Source organism: Echinops telfairi, unplaced genomic scaffold (assembly GCF_000313985.2).
Source record: "Echinops telfairi isolate 266 unplaced genomic scaffold, ASM31398v2 ScPeMD7_11;HRSCAF=52, whole genome shotgun sequence".
Taxonomy (NCBI): Eukaryota; Metazoa; Chordata; class Mammalia; order Afrosoricida; family Tenrecidae; genus Echinops; species Echinops telfairi.
Window position 1 is genome coordinate 12,456,852 of NW_022103908.1, and position 15,136 is coordinate 12,471,987.

Consider the following 15,136-nt stretch of genomic DNA (forward strand, 5'->3'; position numbering starts at 1 on the left):
CCTAATCACAAGTCAATGACATTAAAAAAAAACAGGCTTCATGCAGTTGTCTAGTTAACATACATTTGAAAGTCTCTTTTCACAAACAAAACCTCAGGGCTGTTTCATGTAAAATGTAAATAAACAAATGACTGTATTTCACAGCTGTCCTCGAAGAGAGAGCAGGCTCTCCGATACATACTTTCCTGTCTAGTCCTCTGTGACATGCACACCTGCTTCGATTCATCTTTTGGTTGTCGTTGTTGCTTTGTCTCAACTACAACCAGGATGATGTCTAGAATATTTAGCAACAATTTAATAAATATGAAATGAAGCTAGGCTTGAAAAAAAAAGCATGAAGATGTCCATCAGATGCCAAAATAAAGCAGAGCAGAAAGAAGGCAGAATTCTGGGCATGGCTGAATCAACGGACTCGGATATTCCTGGGCAATACCTCTGTCCTTCGTGTCCTGCGACAGATAGCAACCACTGTGTGATTAATCCAGGTGTCCTATTTTATGCACTCAAATGCAATATAATAGCAACAATTGTCTATATTCCTCATTGTCAAGTATATCCCCACCATAAGAATTTTCTCATTCATGTTCTCTGTATGGAGTGGTTATTTATTAGTGTTAAATTGGTCTTTAAGTGTATTGGTGGTGTATATTTGTATGCAACAGGTAATTATTATCATTGCACTTACCACGTATAATTGAATGCCCTCATTTTGGAGACTAATTTTGTACACTCGAAAGAATTCAAGGTTATAGATATTAAATCCGTACTCTAACTCCATTATCATCCCTTATACTTTTGTCAGTGGTTGACAAAAGAATGATTTCAGAGTTAACAAGTAATTTATTCATATAAAGCTGATAATGCAGGTAAATCAACTGTGTTTTGCCTCTAAACAAAAACAAGCAAAAAGATACAATAGTCGGAAATCAATAGTAATAACACTTGAATCTACTCTCCTAATTGAACTTTACATGTGAAATAAATTTAAGAAATTAGATAACAACCAATATTGAAATCAAATACAAAGAACTAGTATTAAAATTTCCATGTGCAAACATTGTGAAGCTCCCTTGTATGTACTTTTAGGAGCTGCACACTGAAGTGCTGGCCACCAGTACAGTAGTTCAAACCCACCTTTCACAGGAGAAAGATGATGCTGTGGGCTCATGCAAGGATTTAGTCTCAGAAACCCACAGGAACAATGCTACTGCAGCTTACAGGGTCGCTGTGGGTCTGAATCAACTCGATGACAATGCGTTTTGTATTCATTTTTATAACTTACTGTTTCACAAAGTAATTTTTTTCTTTCTGTTTTCAGATTTCTGAAAGTGATGGTATAAACTGCTCAATTTTCTGGCATTAATTTTGGAATGTCTCCCACCTCTCACTCAGTGACTAATTTTCCTTCATTTGTTGGGAAACAAAATAAATTCAGGATGGCTGTCTATTATGCTTTGTAAAAATAGCAAAGGCAAATACGTATTCTACTTTTGACACTATTAAATATTATGACTTTTTGCTTTTCGGTACATTTATTTATTTCTAACAACTAAGCACTTGTCTGCCAGTTTGCTGTACTGAGGTGGCTTGTGTGCTGCTGTGAGGCTAGAAGCGACGTCACTGGTATTTCAAATGCCAGCAGGGTCACCCAAAGTGAACACGTGTCAGCAGAGCCAACGACTAAGAAGAGACCATGAAGAAGGACCCAGCTCCCCACCAGGTACTCCCTTTGGAGGCAGTCGCCGCTAAAAACTTTATGCAAAGCTTTGAAATATTGTCAGATACTCCCAGCCTACCACGTGGAAGCAGAACACATTGTAGATGCTAGAGCCAGAGGATGGGCCCCTCTGGTTGGCAAGAGTTGGCGCAACCATGGGAACGATGGTGAGGCTTCTGCAGGACCGGCCAGTGTTTTGTTCTGTTGGGCTTGGGCCGACTTGTGGCACGGATCCTTGGTCGCACAGCAGTTAAGCACTCAACTGCTTCCTGAAAGGTAATTTGAACCCATCAGCTGCTCTGTGGGAGAAAAAGGTGGGAGTCTTTTCCCACAAAGGTTACAACCATGGAAACTCCACGTGGGAGTTTACTCTGTGTCAAAAACAAACAAATAAACCAAATTCACTGCCATTGAGTCAAGGCTGACTCATAGTGTCCTATTGCGGGTTTTCAAGAATATAACTGTTACCAGTAATAGAAAGCCTCGGTTCTCTTCCCTGGAGCTGCTGGTGATTTTGAACTGTTGACCATGAGGATCTCAGCCCAATGTATAACCACTACCCTACCAGGGCTTGCTATGAATTGGAATTAACTCAATGGCAATGAATAGTATTCAGAAAATAAGAAAATATACGAATATTTTAATTTCATTTATTCTCAATTATTTTTGGAAGTGAGATTACATCACATTAATAACGTAATTCCATGGAAGGGAATCCTTAAAAATTGATGTATTAATTCAGTTTTAAATATTTTACAATCAGTCAAATAAATTTAGAGGATATGTAGTAACCAAACTCAAACTCACTGCCATCAGGGACTTTCTGACTCGGGCGACCCTCTGGGACAGAAGAGCACTGTGCCTGTGGGTTTCTGAGCATGTAAATATCTCTGGGAGTAAAACTCATCCTCCTTCTCTGGGGTGACTGGTGGTTTCCAACCACTGACCTTGTGGCTAGCAACCCAATGCATAACCCCTCACACCTCGAAGGATCCTAAAGATATGCATTAGGAAGTACACATCCTTTACAACACAACATAATGTGCATGCAAAGACAACTGAGATGGTAAAGTGATGCGCTATGGCATTTCAACTATTGTCTTTGTACGGTCTCACCAAATGACTGGGTGAGACACAATGCAAATGTGAGGTGCGGTGGCCTGTCAATGATATTGAATAGCTTGCTAATCATATAGATAAAGCACATGACACCCTTGGGGTAAGATCATGCAAATGAAGGATAGGGAACCCTAGTGTTCGGACTGGTCAGTGTTGCTCCCTAACTGGGTTTAAAACGAGCCTTAGCAGAGGCAGAACAGGACATCTCAGTGCTGTTCGGATCGAAGAGCTGGGTATAGAGCCCAACCTGGGAGCGCTGTGCTGAACTTCCTTAATCCAGGAGACAGAAAGCTAGATCAGAGTTGACCCAAGACTGAGAAGCAGTGGCTAAGAGACAGGGGTAGCAGAATCAGAACTAAGAGCATGACAGAATTAGATAGCTGAGTGCCTGCTGGCAGGGGGCTTCCTTGCTGAATAGTTTGCCTTGGGGTACTTAAACAGGAGCGCCTACATTGCTGAACCACTGAACTGAACACCTTCTGGCTAAGTGTATTTATGAGTGGGCTGGAGTGCTTTTGACCTTTTAGATTTTTGCAACATTTGCCTGAGAAGGGCAGAGTTCAAAGCTTAGTGAGTCTAAGAAGTAAGGACACAGAGAGGTCTGCCTGTGAGGAAGATGCTGTCCTGGTGAATGAATTCTATCTTGAGCAGTTCTGATCCTGAATTATAAACGTGACTTCTTCACAATTCCACAGCCCTCAGTGTTGTCTGTGAGTTTTCCATGACTCTGCTCATTTATATCCTAACAGTCAACATGTAGTCAGGTCGCATACCTGGCTTGAGTAAACTTGAGAACGATCACCTTCCCTTTAGCATTATAAAACATCACAGTTCCCTTCCTGAGAGTCAAAGGAGTGCACAGTGAGGAGAAGGCCCGACTTTGACCATGGTCTTGAATGACAGGCGGTAACCACCGAACTCTTTCAGGAATTTGTTCTCGATTCTTGGTATGGTGCTTTTTCCCCTTTAAGGTTCTAGATATTTCACCAGAGAAGCAAAGAACTGCTCCACTAAGGGATTTTTTTTGTGGCAAAAGCAGGTGACAAAAAATAAATAAAGGAGAAATCACTCCCAATCCACCGTCTGTGTTTTTAATCAATCTCCAGGCTTCTGCTTTGAGAAGCAAAGTATCATTATAATTCTTATAATCCACTACTACTGTCTACTCTTTGGTCAAAGCCAAAAGGTAAAGAAAGTAGATTTTAAGAAATGTGAGGTCACCAATTTTCCTATCTTATTCCCATTTAACTTCTCTTCCTAATTCTCCTCATTCATATTTTTGTTTTCACTTAATGTTTTGTCATAATCTCTTGAAAATATAGGCTATAATGAATTGATTCATTCTTGATTATCCCCCAAACTCTATTGTTAGTTCATGACATTTCAGTATCAGTGATTTATTCCCTATTTATACGTTGGTTTCCTTTGTTGCTCTTTTCTTACGTTGACAAAACTATCTCATGGCCTTTGAGGAGGAGAAGGCTATTAGAATATTTGAATACCAGAAAATAAAGATCTGGAGAATATACTTTTTAATAACTTTACATCTAACGCACATTCCACTTCATGTTAGGCAGAGCATTAAGCGAGTGAAATGTACACATCTCTAGCGCAGTTACAAAATGGAGCTAAAACCAAGGTTTCTTTTGAAAAAATTCTTTAAAATGCTAAAATGAACCATGCGGGATTTTAAATATAATTTTCATTGACTATCGACACAATTTATGTGATTGTAAATTGCATTATTATACTTTCCTATGATTTTATGCATTGCTATGCCTCTTCGGTGTAGTTTATGAAGCAAAATGACATGTCACAGAAGTATTCTGTGATTCTTGGAGTATGAGGGAAAGCAAGAGTTCCCAGGTAAGGTAAATAGTTTATTAAATAAAGTATCGTTTAATCATTCAACTCGATGGCAGTGAGTTTTTGAGTTTGTATTTTATCACTACTCTGATTTGTTTTTCTAAAAGTGTACAGTTCTCAGAGTTTTTTTCTAAAAAATGCTAAAATAGAAGCTTTGATAAGTTCAAGTCGAAGAAATACATTATCCACATCCACTAAGAGCTGAAATGAGATTAATAAACATTTTGAGTCATAGGTACCCATGTCACTATTTATTAATAACAAGCAGATTTCAAAGTGAATGAAAATTCTGTTTAAAATTCTCCTTGATCAATATAGCATTTTGAAGAATGCTTTCAAAATATACCTTTATTTCATCTCCACTTTGTAACTATGCTTGCGATAGTTTGATACAATGTGTAAGAACATTGTCTAAACAATTACTTGTTCCTGTTAGTAAACTTTGAATGACTCTATTACTCATTTTCTAAATCTGGACAAGGCAATGGATAAAGCAGACGTTCAATGCTATGTTGGATGGATATAACCCAATCTATATAGCAATAGATTTCCTAGAATTGTTTTCAAGAAAAACTCTGCACTTTTCCATGAACAGCAGTTCTCATGTACAATGTTAACCTCAGAATTCATAGGTCAAGCATTCCAGCCCTCTTATGTCACTCATACTGGTCAAAATCAGGAATTCAATTAAGCTCAGTAACTGAAAATGAAAAGAGCCAGGCAGATATTTAAAGAATCATCTAACTTTATAAATAAACCCATTATTATGGTGATTCCTAAACAAATGAATTTAGCTTAATAAATTTTATTAACTGACTGGTCTGTGTAAGGACCTACACAATTACTGTATAGATGAGCGATGCATAAGAAAGTAAAAAAAATCTCCATCCTGTGCTCAAGGAAGTTAGAAAAATTATATTTTCAAAATAAATGGATTGGAAAGTAGATGAAAGCGGTTATCATTTTTGCTATCTAATGTTTACATGTTGTGTCAGATGGCACAACTTACAAAATATTCTCTCGAAAGTGATTTCTTTTGGATTCAAGGGTGAATGTTGTGACAATTCCATGCAACTTGAATGAATGTATCATTTTTTTAACACATTAAATCTTTTCAATAGCTCTATTTTTAGTTCAACCTAGTTATTTGTGATATAGATATCTTCATATACACACTTCTTAAGATTGGTTTTTAGTTACTTAAAATATTTATTGTCATGAGGAAGAAAATGGATCACTATATACCTGTTCTTCATTTATCTCATTTTCTAATTCTTTTCTATTTAATAGTACAACATATATATTGGTGGGTTACACATCTTAGCAAAATTAATTTTTTTTGTTTTTCATTATAAACTTTTTGTGATATAGATGTTTCTAATCCTGTATATTAAAAGGCTAAATGTTGGATGTAGCATTTATTTTTTGTATGTAACAGAGTTTTGGCAGTGTAGTGGGTATGCGTTGCGCTGCTAACTTCAAGGTTAGCAGTTTAAAACCATCAGCTGCTTCTTGGGAGCAAGATGAGGCTTTCTACTTCTGCAAACAGTTACAGTCTGAGAAACCCACAGGGATAGTTCTACTCTCTCTATAGAGTCACGGTGAGTAGGGCTAGGCTTGATGGCAGTGAATGAACGAGGGAGGGCACATGATAGGTTTTCCTGGACAGCGTTGCAGAATCTGTGCCTTTGAATAAATAAATTAGGTTCATCTTATTGGTGGGATCATTCATAAATTGAGTTATGTTACCATTGTGTAATATTGTTTGTTTGTTTTTTCTTTTACTTGTGTTTATATTTTGATCATTTTCTTCCACTTATTTTCCTTCTGGTGCTTCGGGATATATATTTTATTTTGAATCCAGCAATCCTTATACTCAATCATTTAATAGGTACTTATTGTAATTTTGGTTTCTAAAAATAAGCTACAGCTTCATTTTTTTTCAAGGCAGAAGAAAAAGTCATCTGCTATCACCCTCCCCCAACCTTCTTCCCATATTCTGCCTCAAACAACATTTGCTGTTAGATCATCAGGACTGTTGTTGTTGCTGTTGTTGTTGTTGTTGTTAGGTGCCCTCAAGTTGGTTCCAACTCATCGTGACCCTGTGTACAACAGAAGGGAACATTGGCCAGTTCGGTGCCATCCTCACAAATGCTGTGTTTCAATCCACTGTTGCAGTCACCATGCCGATCTATTTCATTGAAGACCTTTATCCTTTTTGCGAACTTTACCCAGTGTGACCTTCTTTTCCAGGCAGTGGCCTGTCCTGAAAATGTCCAAAGCACTCGAGGGAAAGCCTCACCCTCCGAGATGCTAAGGAGCATTCTGACTTTTCTTCTTCCAAGACACACAAAAAAACGTTCTTCTGGCAGTCCACAGTCATTCTTTTTTCTTCGTAAGGGTTAAAGTTTTGGGCATGTTGAGAAATAAAACAATGAGTAGCTATGTCAAATGGGCTGGATATAAAATTGATCCAGATGGAAGGAAACCACCTGACAGACAGGAGGAAAGAGTGGCAGGATGTGGAAGAAGTGGGAAGCGGGCAGGAGCTCAGTCGCAGTGGCTTCTGACTTTATGCGCCAGCTGAGAGGTTTCCTCTCAGGGAGTGCACCATTCCTGGAATTATGGCAAATCCAGGTCCATCCATGGTGTGGAAGGAGGAAGCTCCTATTACATTTTCCTGCTCCCCAAACCCTCTTCATGTATTATCCTTAGATAAACTGAAAACAACACACTCTACCCTGGATCTTAGCCAAAAAGCAGAGCAGCCATTCATCCCCAATATTACTAATCTTGATCAACACCAAATTGAAGTGCATCACTTCTCCAGTCTTCCTTATCCATGGTCTGTCTTTCACATGCATATGAAGGGATTGAAAACACATGACATGGTCAGGCACCCCTTAGTCCTCCCCGCGTCGTTCTCTCGCACTCTACGGAGGTCTGGGCAGCGGATTTGCTCAACCCAACACACCATTTGACTGTTTGACTCGTGTCCATGAGCATTGATTGTGGCTCTGGTAAAATGAAATCCTTGATGACTTCATGCTTTTCCCATTTATGAAGTGGTCTGTTGGTTGTGAGGATTTGTGAGGATTTTGGTTTTCATGTCGAGTTGTAATCGAGACTGAGGGCTGCGGTCTTTGATTTCAAGTGCTTCAAGGTATGTGATATTATTAATATTGGACTACTATGCAAAGAATTTTACTGAGGCCCAAGTACTACCATTGGATTTTTTTTTCATCTTAAAAATATTTTAATGATTTTACTTATAACTCACAGCTGAAGTGTACATTAAAAATTAAGGCCTCTCAGAAATTTTTTATACATTTTTCTGGAATCTAGAATTGAGAAGCAGAGATTATCAATAAACAAAAGACCTTTTCTCTTCTGCAAGCTTTTAGGATGTCCCCTTTATCATACTTACAGGGAGGCTTAACAAGTTGTGTGCATTTTCTATTCATCCTTTTAAACATTTGACGCTTCTCTCAGTTAGAAAACATCTGTGTTGTCAACAGTTTTCTTCTATTATGTTCTTGATGATGAACACTTTGTCTTTTATTCCCCTTTGAGACTTTTATGTGGCGGAGGACACCATGACCACATCTCATGCTATCCGTCCCTCTGTCTTTTGTAACCATTCTTAGATGATTCCGCATTTTAAGATTCCATCACACATGGCTGCTAAAGCCATATGCTCTAGAATCAGATTATTTTGATTAAATCCAAGTCCTTTCAATTCTTACCAATTTGATCATAGGGTTATTATTGAACCTTTTCAGCTGAGAAGGCCTGACCTGTTTAGTAAAATAAAACAAAAGGAACTTATTAATATTATACCAGATGATTCATGTAGGAGCATAGCATAATGCCTGCCTGTCACTTAATGAGAATTCAATTTGGTTACATGATTACTATGGTTGGTTGATTTTCCTGAGCTGTTTGTTGAACATTGGCTTCATAGTAAACTCGTATTTGAGATTATTTTTCCCTTGCCTGTGATCAGTATTTCTGTGGTCCGAATTGTATTCTCACTCTTGTTAATTTTGACTCGGGACTGAGATCATGTGCGGGTTTCTGCATTAGGTGTAACATGGCAAAGTCAATGCTGACTAAGAACCCCTGTAAGATGGAGTTGACCTGTGCCACAGGAGGACAGAAGTTGTACATATTTCCAGAAGTATACTGCCTCATCTTGCTCCTGAGAAAAGATGGTGAGTTCAAATCATTGAACTACTTGTTATCACCCTAACGTTTAACCACTGTGTCAGCCGAGATGCTGCTGTGGGACTATGGCTGATTTTTTCTGGGGATTAGCGGATGCATGTATTGGCAAACAGCTAAGAGCTGGGCTACAAACTGCAACGTTGGTGATTGGAGCCCTGCCTGAGGCGCCTCCCAAGAAAGGTCCGTGGATCTGCTTCTGATGAACCCGAACCTTGAAAACACTTTGTGAATCTTGTGGAGAATAGTTCTACTCTGCACAGATAGGGTTGCTTTGCATGAGAATCAGTTCATTGCCCACCTGCTTGAGACCCTATTCCTACAGTTGTTCCTCCAGCACTGAATATACTACTGCAATTTGACTGTGGATACTTCTATTAATTATATTTAGGGTATCCAAACATAGTCTGAATTTTCTAGCCATTTCAAATGAATTTCTTATCTGGAAGAGGCCCCAAGAACGTATCTGAATAGTTCTAGACAAAACTATACTCTGTCATGTTTTACCCTCGGTGTGTTTCCAAACTCAAAACCGAACTTGCTGCCATTGAATTGATCTGAGTTGACTCATAGTCCGGCTCTAATATTTAGGGGAGCGGAAAGCCTATTTCTCCCAGGAGTGGCTGGTGGTTTCAAACCTTGTGTTTAGCAGCCCAACATATAACCCACAATTCCACCAGGGCTTCTCCACTTTGCATCTTTATATATGAGTATCCATCTAGCTAACCTTCGAGATTTCTCAATACTTATGGACTAGGGATAATGCACTAAATAAGTCTCCACAGTTTTTATGTGCTTCCTCATTTAAAAAATACATTTTCTGTCACTTTATAGGATTTGGGGATTTAAGACTAACTTTATAGGATTTGGGGATTGAAGAATTCCTGTTGTTGTTGTTAGGTTTCATGGAGTCAATTCTGACAAATAACAACCTAGGCACTACAGAACTACACACTGTATGGTACTGCCCCATCCTTAAATTGTTCCCATGCCTGAGCCCATTGTTACAACCCCTGTATTAATCTATCTTCTTGTGGGCCTTCCTCGTTTTTGCTGCCCCTCCACTTTACCAAGCATGACGTTCTTCTACAGGGACTGGTCTCTCCTGAAAATATGTCCAAAGTGCATAAGATGAAGTCTTGCCATCTTGGCCTCTAAGGAGCACCCTGCCTGTAATTCTTCCCAGACAGATGAGTTTATTCTTTTAGCAGTAGCACGATACTTTCAATACTCCTCCAGCACTACAATGAAACGATATCTGTTCTTTTTCAGTCTTCCTTCTTCAATGGCCAACTTTCACATGTATATGAAGTGAGGGAAAACGTGGTAGTCACCTAATCTGGTGTCAATTTGAGGATTAAGAGTGTAGGGGTGGAGTCTAGCTTCTCAATCCAGATGTAGCCAATGAGACTTCTGTGTGGGCATGGCCTTCTCCTGAGAATTCTGGGAAATTTGGTACTTCCTCCCTGGAGGCAGAAGACACCTCTATCTCTCTGCTACTCCCTGGGAGACATTGCAGAAGACAAGCCACATGGACACAACCAGACCCCTGAAGCCAGAGAAGCCACAGAGAGACCCCTGCCAGCACTGAGATACTTACAAATCCACTGGACCCCAAGACTTTCTACCAACTGGCTTGTGATCGTCCTGCATTTGCATGTGTTTCATGAGTCTGAAGAGGACATTATAGATTGGTAGCGGACATATGGGCTAATATCAGACTTATGGACTTGGACTGGACTGGGTTGGATGTTTTCTCAATGTTCAATTCCTCTTGTATATAAAAATCTTTCTGACACATATGTGTGTGTCCATGGATTTGTTTCTCTAGTCTACTCAGACTAACATAGAAAATGTCTTGGTCAGGTGAACCCTAGTCTTCAAAGTAATATGCCTGGTCTTCAATGCTAAAGAGATCTTGTACAGCAGATTTTCCTTGTGCAGTATATCTTTTGTGCACTTGACTGCTGCTTCCATGAGCATTGATTGTGGATCCAAGGAGGACAAAATCCTTGACAACACTGGTGATAAGGCTCCTTTAAGATGGAAATTTAGTTGTTTGGTTTGGAGCCCTGGTAGTGTGGTAGCTATGAATTGGGCAGGTAACCACAAGGTCAGTAGTTCGAAATCACCAGCAGCTCCTCAGGAGAAAGATGGGAGTTTCTACTCCTGGGAAGAGTTACAGTTTTGGAAACCCACAGGGACAGCTATATTCCATCCTGTAGGGTCGCTACAAATTGGAGTTGACTCAGTGGCAGTGAGTTTGGTTTGGTTTGGTTGTTGTGAGTAGGTGCTGTGGGAATCAGCGACCCTGTATATTACAAGAAGGATCTACGCCAGTCCTGCATCATCTTCACTGTCATTGCTAGGTTGGAGGCCATTGCTATAGTTACTGTGTCAATCCAGCTCTTTGACTCACTCCCTCTTCTCCCTGATCTTTTTTTTTTTTTTACCAAAACCCGATGTCATTTTCTACAACCTCGTCTCTCTGGATAAGATGTCCAAACACGTGAGACAGTCTCGCTGTCCTCCCTTCTAAGGAGCATTCTAGTCGGACTTCTGGAGGAGAGAATATGTTTTCTTCTGGCCGTCCCTGGGGTTTTCCACATTTTTCACCAGCACCACAAATCCATCTGCATCAATTCTTTGCTGTTCTTCCTTCTTCACTGTCCAGCTTTCAAAGCCAAATGAGTCTACTGAACAGCGCATGATTTGGGCCAGGTGCCCCCTAGTCTTCGAAGTGACATGCTGGCTATTCAACGTGGTCCAGAGGTCTTTGCAGCTTCCTTGTGTGATGCAATATGTTCTATGACCTTTTGACTGAGGAGTTGGAGAGCATTGATTGTGGATTCAAGCAAAATGGTGGGTCTGATAACTTCAATCTGTTATTCATTTATTGTGATATTATCTATTGGATCACTTGTGAGGCTTTTGGTTTTTGTTACATTGAATGTTAAGCTGAAGGCTGAAGCTCATGACTTTCATCAGCAAGTGCTTCAGGTCCTCCAAGCTTTCAGCAGGCAAGGTCGTGCCATCTGCCGAGCATAGACTGTTAGCGTTCTGGTAATCCTGATGCCACATGTTTTTCATATAGTGAAGCTTCTTGGACTATTTGCTCAGCATACAGATTGAATAAGTGTGGTGAGAGGATACGACACCGATGCATACCTTGTTTTTTCATTTTAAACCATGCAGTATTCCTTTGTTATATTCACATGACTGTCTCGCTGTTCCAAGTAGATATCTTTAATCTGAAGTTTCGAGAGTAAGGAAAACATGTGTAAATATTTCTTCATGTCTTTTCCTTTTTCTAAGCCCTGTCAGTGATGACATATTCATCTTTTTAAGAAATTGAAAAATACAAAGGAATTTAAACTTTAAATGTCATAATACACTTTAACTCTTCTATTGTGCCCACAAGAAATATGAATCTTAGCATATGTGGATAAATAGTACATGTCTGTAAAATATTAATAGAAAGGAGATTTTTAACTTTGATACAAAGAGGGAAATGAGATTCCCAGATCAATCCCACACTATTGTTTCAAATGCTTCCTCTGGGATTGTTTCAGATTGTAGTGCTGAGGGCAACTATGCATTCAATACCCATGGAAATTTTCAATACACAATCATTAATAAGCATGGTTTGTGCGATGTGTTGGGAAATAAGGCATATAGTCATTGGAACACCAAATAATGAAAGCGCTACGTTTCTCTGTAGCTAGATGATAACATCCGTACAAACTAGAGACTTCGGAATTGTTTATGGGAATCTACACAGATCCACATCAGTCCAGGGACTTGGTTCTTTTAAAAATTTCCATAATTTGGATAAAGACGCTAAGACTATACTTAACTGGATTATATCATCTTTGAAATCGGTTATGCTACATTCCTTGATAAAATTTTATCTTATACTCAAAGTTTTACATTTCAATAACTGAGCAGAAATGAGCAGGATGTCCTTCAATCACGGGGCATATGGTTTCCATTACATTATGAATGAGGGGAGTGAAGACTTGATTTTTAGCAAGTGAGAAGAATAGACAGTGTTGTAAGCATCCTGGTATAATAAGGGATGTTTCCCAATAGCACAGAAATTGGGAGCATTGATTTAAGTTCTCTTTGAAAATGTTTATAGTGTTTCCGTGATGTAAGTGATTTACAGTTAAAGTAAAAGGTAGAATGTATCACATTTAAAAAATTAAGCTACTTTTCTATGCTTGAAATAAAGATAGAAAGGTGGATCTATTTTTAACCAAGGAGGTGATTTTGTGTTGTTGCTACATCCTAACTTAAACTTATTAAACTATTTGAACTTACACAAAACTATCATTGACTGTAGTGTGTATTCTGAAAAACTGAGGGAAAGCAGTTTTGTTTTTTAAAGACTATCAAAAATTAAGAAAATGAGAGCACTCTCAAAAATAATATTATGGAAAACTAATTTGCTAAATTTTATTTTTACGCAATTAGATTGTGTACTACTTTGTGATTAGCGAACGATTGTACAATTGTATAACTGCTTTCCCTCTGGAATCTCTATAAAAATAGATGATATTTTAAAAAGCTGTCTAAGGATGTTGGGTTTTAAGTGAACAGTAAAATAACTTGTCTTCAGGCTAATTGGAATTTTCAAATATTAAGGAAGTTCAAGAAGCAGTTGGATTGAATTTTTAGTTACTGCTTTTTTATGCGAATTAAACAAATATTGCTGGTGTCATTTGAAATGTAAAATAATAAAGCCGACTGAAATTCACATAATCATACAGTGCCAAATCCTATGTGTATATCTTAATTCTCCATTGAAGTGTCTCTAGCACACACTTTAAGCTAATGGACAAGGCATTTATGAATGCATGGAATCACAAATAAGTTGGTAAACACAGAAAGCATTTTGAGAAGAATTGAAATATAATAGCTATGTAGATAATAAACCATTTCAAAGGAGAGTTTGAAGCAGTTATCTTCCAAGCAGAGTACAAAGCTTGATTGAACAAAAGATAAAGTTAATACTATCTAATAAGCACCGACCATTATAGATCAGTGAAACTGCAGAACAGAATTATAAGACAAGGGGCAAGCCACATTATCTGAATTAACGTTTTTTCCAGCATGAAGGTCCACTGTAGGAAAACGAGAGCTAAATGGTGTGGCCTGCATTTAGTCAACCTGAAGTAATTATTAATTTATGGTTGTCTGTGATTTTAATGAAAATGAAAGCTGTGAGGAAAGAATTGAGAGAGATAATGTGCCGTGAAATTGAGTTTCATTTATTGAGGGGCCACCTTTTCCTTTTTTGTTGTTGTTAAAGGAAAGAAAGTTAATGCAAGACGTCCACATTCAAATTTCACGAGGATTATGTAACCACTGAGTTAAATGGTAATCATTCTATTTGAGCAGAGTTCATGCAAATGAAATTGAAGCCTGTTTTTAGGCCTACAAACAAGGGCAGGAGGAGACAAAGCACCCAAGGTCCTTCGTTCCTGTCAAAATTACAGTTATTGTCTTGATAAATATGACGGCTCCAGGTGCTCTGCCAGCAGACGGTCTTTGCTTCTTGTCGTCACAGACGCCCCTTTCGGTGATGGCATTGTCGGCAAGACTTGATTTCAGGAGTCGGGAAGAAGCCACAGAAGGCAAACAAGTCATCAGAATGCACCCTCTTCCTCTGATCTCGAGCTAGCGTGTCTACATGGTCCTCAGAGAGACAAGCCTTCCCCAGAAAAGCGAGCCTGGCTGGTGTAATCGTGCGGAAGGAAAACAGCGCATGCGCTGCCTTTCCTAGCTTTACTCCTCAAAAACAGCAACGTCTTTAAATAAGTCAAGCAGTCAGCGAACCAGCTAGCGTGATTCATAAAATAACTAATATCACATGGGAGTACTGATGTTTTCTAAACAGGTCTCCGGAGCACATCTATGGGGGCAATATGTATCCTACCCCAAAGATGAGCACGGAAGGAGGGGCAAAGGGGGCTAGATTCACGGAAACAAAACAACCAGAATGGAAACAAGGAGAATCCTGACAGATTGTGAAATGTGAGACCAGTGTTGCCAAAGACACGTAGAGAAATTGTTAAATGAGAATCTAATTTTCTATGTGTATTGTCTCCAAAATTATAATACAATATTGAAAGAGAGAAAAGTGATAACTTTACATTTTTCCAATTAATTACAAAAAGGAAAAGAGCGGTCAAGGGTTTTTCAGAT

The 15,136-nt window shown here is 38.8% G+C and overlaps 1 pseudogene; it reads right to left on the bottom strand.

Annotated features, from left to right (window-relative positions):
- Positions 1 to 7,302: 7,302 nt before the first annotated feature.
- LOC115868523 lies at positions 7,303 to 7,474 on the bottom strand (annotated as a pseudogene).
- Between the last annotated feature and the right edge of the window lie 7,662 nt (positions 7,475 to 15,136).